The sequence below is a fragment of the Zonotrichia albicollis genome, chromosome 5 (genome assembly GCF_047830755.1).
Source record: "Zonotrichia albicollis isolate bZonAlb1 chromosome 5, bZonAlb1.hap1, whole genome shotgun sequence".
In the NCBI taxonomy this organism is placed as follows: domain Eukaryota; kingdom Metazoa; phylum Chordata; class Aves; order Passeriformes; family Passerellidae; genus Zonotrichia; species Zonotrichia albicollis.
Genome location: NC_133823.1, coordinates 52,888,190 through 52,894,299, shown reverse-complemented (window position 1 = coordinate 52,894,299; position 6,110 = coordinate 52,888,190). Strand labels below are relative to the sequence as shown.

Here is a 6,110-nt window from a genome sequence, read left to right as displayed (position 1 = left end):
TGGGGATGGCTCAGGTTACCCATTTCATGAGCAGTGATACAGCCCTTAGTATTCTGCCAACTCATATTAATTCCACTAACTCAGCAGAAGCTGAATGGCAGCTCCTCCACCAAAAGGAGCAAGAGCATGGGTGTAACAATTTCCTTACCCTGTTAAAAGATCAGGTGGCCCCTTCCTCAAAACTGAGACTTCCTGGGTTGCTACCCATGGATACAGTTGTATATAAAACTGTATTTCAGAAGCTCTGTCACCATTTTAAAGTTAAAATAATAAAATTATAATGTTTTTAATTTAAAATATGCATACATTTAATATACAAAATTATACAAATTATACATTTAGCTAACATAGAAAAATACATCTTGTTAACAAGATAAAATGTCAACATATCTTACATAATTTGTGAGAGTTACAAATCTGCGATCATCAAGTAGACTTTGTGACTTCATTACAATTCTGTATCTTCCTAGTTACACTGAGTATTAATACATATGTACAGTTGATATCAATGGCAAATGTCTTAGAGTGGAAATCTTTGCTGAAGAGTTATCCAGAAGGCTTTAATGAAACAGTTAAAATATGAGTGGCCTCTTTTATACTATTGAAGCTTCTCAGATAGCCAGAACTAATATGACACTCAGTGACAGGGTGGTCATGAGTCAGAGTTTAAACTTTTTGCATTTATTTACAAACACCCCTCCCTCCCCAGTCTAACTGCTACACCTGCTTAATAAGTGTCACAACATAAATCCCAGCTTTTTTGTGCATTCTTTGGTACCTCTTCAAATCCAAATTTGTGGCCCTAACAACTGCTCTTCATGACTTCTGGTTACCACTCCTCTGTTGGCTGTGCAAAAGTGTTAAACAGTTGTACAGCACTAGAGCTCAAAAGGCAAGATCTCCGTACATTATTCATCCCAGATTTAGATTATAAATACCTCAGGAGGTGGGGAGATACTTTTGTTTCAGTCAATAAATATGTGCAGTAAGTCTTCACTCCTTATTTAATTTACATGGTTTCCTTTTTCAAGTTCCAAACAAAAGACAGAAGTGTAAAGTTATAAATAAGCTGTAAAAATCTGTTTCATGCTGGGCCTTGTCTTACATACTGTGAGCCACATAATTATTTTCTTTTAACTATTTACAAATTGTTTTAAACTTGCTTGTCATCACAGGGAGCAAAACAGAAGACCACCACCAGTCTGATTTTCAGGCCTTCTTTTTTTTTTTTTCTTTTTTTTTTTTTTTTTTTAATTTAGCTCTGTACCAATAAATTGCTCTTAATTCCTAGAAGATAAAATTCACTCATGAGTTAAAAGCTTATTCAGCTTTTCCTAAGAGCTGCTTAGGACCATCAGTGAGTGGTACATGAATTGCCTCATGCAGGCTTTTTTGGCACTGGAGTGGCTTTCATCTGTTAGTTACATTTTCCCTCTTTTTGAAAAAGACCACAGTTCAGAGAGTAGAGAAATGTAGTTGTTTGGCATCGGTTGGCACACTGCACAGGAACCTCTCACATTGGAATTTACATTTGCATATTCATATTCCCAAAGCAAGAGTCCACGTTACACAGAGAAACAATAGTGAACAAAGATTTATACCACAGATCCCAGCAACTCCAAATCAAGGCAGGTGTCCAAAACTACTAATCTTTCTTTTCCTCTCCTACAACATTAAAGAGAACATGATACCCACATATCTACCACATCTGAGAATTTCTTAAGCCAAGTAGAAGCAAGCATGAAATCTTGGTCCCAAGAAACCCTGTGGAAATTTGCCAGTAAATGATACAAGCATTTAGTCCAGTATATTTAAACTTTCTCTTTTTTTTTCCTCTTTCTTTCCTGCCTTTAACTGCAACTTGCAACTTTCCTAGTATGGATCCCAACTGTAGAATTTAAGTTAGCTATATTTTTAGATTATATCCTATACAAGAAATAGTATACTCTCTTTCCTAACATTTCTACAGGGGCAGAAATTCCTGTCCATAATCCCATGGCTACTGATTTCTAATGCAAATATATTTAGAGCCAAAGGCACAATATATTTTAAAGGATTTCTTCTAAAGCAGGAAAGAGGTTTGAACAAGTTTCTGTAATCCTAGGGCCTGTTACCCCTCTGCCTCCTTAAGGCACTAAAGGATTTCCAAAGGATTAGTGGCAAAACCCAGTCTGCACATGTCCCTCCCTCCACCCCATAACCACAGTAAATTCAAATATTAAAAACCTTCATCTGCAAGTGAGAAATACAGGTAGATTTATGAAACACAAAAATCAGTTCCCACTTTTCAAAAGGCCACAAGGACAAACATCAGCCATGCTTTAGCAGGCAGCTTATCCTGGGAACTCTGCTGTGTATGTGACACACTTCCCAGCAACTGCATTATTCTGAATATAACGTGATTATCACGCCAGAGTAAATCATTGTACTTGCAGCATTTGCCAACCATAGTGGTGTGAAGAACAGAATTTGGGATTTAAAGGTCGCTTAAGGAGCAACCTGTAATCTGTATTTTCAATATCCTCCAATGGTCTGTACAGTAAAGTATACATAAATAAGTGAACTGCCAAAGAAACCATATTTTCCATGTAACATTGCCCATCTTGTCTAATTAGGGTGACAGAAGGAGATTGCATTTACTCATAGAACCTAGCAGCATCTTAATTTTGACTAAAGAATTTGGCCAAAACAATGTTGTGCATAGAAAGCAATCAGAACAAAGCACCCAATTTTTCATTCTCTGAAGGTTTACCATGAAATGAAAATACATGTAAAGCATGTCCTGGTAACTCTACCATAGACAGCGCGTTAAACAAGTTAACTTCTGCTTAGTGAAAGAAACTCAGACTCACTAACAAGTAGACAACAACACTTCTCACTATAAGGCAACTAGAAAATAATATCTAGGCTTTCTGTCTTAGCTAGAAATCTCACATGAAAAGTTTACTGCTTTCTTCCAGTGCTTTGAGGTAAAGTTGGGCTTTTACTTCCCAATCCTCAGCCACATGAAACACATCCGCTGGTCTATCAATGTAATTAATAAGCAGACTTTTCCTATATTGTTTGGACTATTTTTGTATGAGGAGGCAGTAGAATTTCAAGAACAATGTGGTACAAACCACAAAGAGTGAAGCATGCTCTACATTCCTTACTCTAATTGTTCTAAAATGAAACCAAAAGGCAGAAAGCTTAAGATGTTACAAAATGGATGACTTCATCATAAACATTTATAATTGATAGTGGGAGATTTTGCATAAATACTAGGAAAGAGGCCTGATATTTTAGTTCAACACTTAATTCAGAAGAAAGAAGTAGGGTTTAATTGCCTGAGTGTTGTAGAAATTATGTATGTTTTCATGTGGATAGTATGCAAATGGATAGAAACCTACACATATGTCATTGCTTTATTTTAGGAACTTGCAGTTAAGCTTCACATGTTACCATGACAACATGTCATCTTGTTACTAATTGTAATCTAGAAATGCACATTACATTAATCTGATTTGGGATTCCATGGTTTATTCTTCTCCTACTTTTCAGAGGATATCTGTAATTACTGGGCAACTACACATTGTAAAGACAGCACATCCTAGCAGCTAGCTCAATGTTAAAAAAGCAAAAGAGAAATACAAGACATAAAACAGTTTTCAAAACTGAAAGTGCATCCCAATGTAAGAGTTTGAGAGCAGCTGCTGCCGTTCAGGTCACCACAAGTATTGCCACGGTCTCAATAGTGCTCTGTGCCTCTAGTCACAGAATGGATGGAGGCACCCCCTGGACTCCTCAGGCACAGCTCTGGTGCCTGCACTCACATCTCCTGGCCTTCCCAAAGGGCTCCCAGAGGTGAAGAGTGGGGGTTGTGGTGTGTAATCTGTACTGGGCAGCACGGCTGCAAAATGTGTTTGTGTCATACGTGCTGCTGCCAACCAGAGTGCACAAAAGGGCCTCTTTCAGGAGAAGCATGTGTGCCTGCAAGTGTTTTATCTGAAAGTTAAATTCAGTGTGGTCTATTCATGTGGTTGAAATACTCAGAGTATCAGGACAGAGCACTTTGATGTTCCAAGTGCCTCTCAGCACACACGAAGATCATTCCCAATTCCAACTTAGCCTTGTAAAAAATGCCATTCTGTCTCATTTGCTAAACAGTTTGTACCCTCAAGTACCACATTCTCAGATATACTAAACATCCCAAGTCAGATCAAAGGCTCTTTCAGGAATGCTCAAAGCCACACAAAGCTGAAGATACTGCATATCCACATAAGCAGACCCATGAAAATGGAGATTGCGCTTGGTAATTGCTTTAAAATGCAAATGCTGAGATCCCTAGAAAACAAAACAAAACTCAGATTCAAACCACACTTTAGGCTGGTGTGCATGGCCAGCTTCCACTACAGCAGGTGGCTGAAATGGTGCAGATGGCAACTTAGGGCAACTTCTCACTTTTTCCCATAACGGAGCAGCTGCAGTCACCTTCAGGCCAAACCACATTTTATCCATCCTTCAGAGGTCTACTGCTTCTTCTGTGTGACTGAAACATTCTTCCCTGTACAAGAGGAAGGAGGAGAAATAGAAAAGGAAGGGAAAAAAAGACAAAAACATAAGGTAAGTATCTGTATTTTCACAATTTAGGGAATTGTGTGTGTTATTCATCCAAGGTGAAAATAAAGCATTTGGGAAACAGTGTGCCCAGGTGCTTCCATACAAACACAGCATAATGGCAGCATATTGTAGAAACTGAACTATTCAAAACATGTTGAGACATTCTCCCATGATTTACTGATTAGGGGAAAAGCACATTCCATGCCTTTCTCTTTTGCTAGTCCTTCTTGTCCACAAGACAAAATTCCATTCATCAATATGGAAATAAACATTCCCTGCCATCTTCCCAACCACAACCCACTTGGCAGGAATCTACAGAAGTATCATGGATAAAGCTCAACTCATGGGGTAACAGCCATCACAAATCCAACTTTCCAAGTAAGTCCTGTTTCTATGACTCTTCTCAGAGAAATAATCAAAATTTGCATCCTTCCTCAGATATTAAATTTCAAAGCCTACAAAACATTTTCTCAGGCTTTACAATTTCCAGTGAAGCTGCCATTATTAGTGTTAAACATCACCAGTGATGCACTGCCTGCAAACTTAACTCTGGCTAAAACTTGATACGTACTGGAGAAACACACATATTAGTACATCAGGAGTACAGGAGATGATAATAGCATAGAGAATTTTGTTAAAAATATTATATTGCAATTATTATTGTAATAAAGGGCTGGTAATTAACTGTCAATACTGAAATGCATCCCAGTCACCAACATGCCCCTCAAAAGAGAAAAATTAAAAATCAGGAAAGAAAAGAGCCTTCATGGCTTATACTTCAGGGTGGAAAGATTTTTCCAAGCATGAAGAACAGAAATGAAGAAAAATTCTGAGGAGCAAGGCAAAGTAATAAAGGGGAAGACATTGTTTTTGGAGAAGCAGCTGGATTGATTATTGTAGGACATAAAACCAGTGAGATATGCAAGAGTCAGTCACTGATCCAGGAGAGTGTCAGCTGGGCAGGAGGACATCAATGATTCTGAGTGATGAGAGGCATTTAGAGCCCTTGCATACTCCCTAGTTCAGCTCTCCATCCTGGATCAGAAACTGGTAAATATTCAGACTTGCTTTTCATTCAAAACAACACCAGAAGCTTTCTGCAGCCTTCCTAAGACATCATACATTAGTTCTGCTTCTGCTGTAGGTGCCTCCAAGCAAAATTTGATTTGGAATTCCTTCTCTTTGCATCATTTAGGAAAGTCCAGGCTATACTGCAAACAAAAAAAATCCATTGCAGTTCATGCTTATCTCCAGGCAGAGAAAGGGAACACTACTAGCGTCTCCACAGATTACCTTCTTTTTGATTAATGTCTTTGTAGCCTAAGTGCAATCAAAACAACACTCAACAGAACACACTTGCAGCCTTTGCTATCCACACCTTCCAAGGATTTTTCAGGACATCAGGTACTTTTTAATTTCTAATTAACATTACAAAGAGAAGTATGACTTAGTACCAGCAGAGCTGGCCTTGCATTTTGGGATAGTCTGAAACACGTCTCTTCCAGTCATAC

At 38.2% G+C, this 6,110-nt stretch overlaps 1 protein-coding gene across 4 annotated transcripts in view; it reads right to left on the bottom strand.

Moving 5' to 3' along the window:
• Positions 1 to 1,216: 1,216 nt before the first annotated feature.
• The window catches only part of C5H4orf50 (chromosome 5 C4orf50 homolog), an 83,068-nt gene continuing 78,174 nt past the window's right edge, over positions 1,217 to 6,110 (bottom strand). For all 4 annotated transcript variants that reach the window (XR_012580497.1, XR_012580496.1, XM_026792613.2 and 1 more), the window contains one exon: positions 1,217 to 4,543. The gene's annotated coding sequence lies outside the window, so the exon portion shown is untranslated. The remainder of the gene's footprint in view (positions 4,544 to 6,110) is intronic.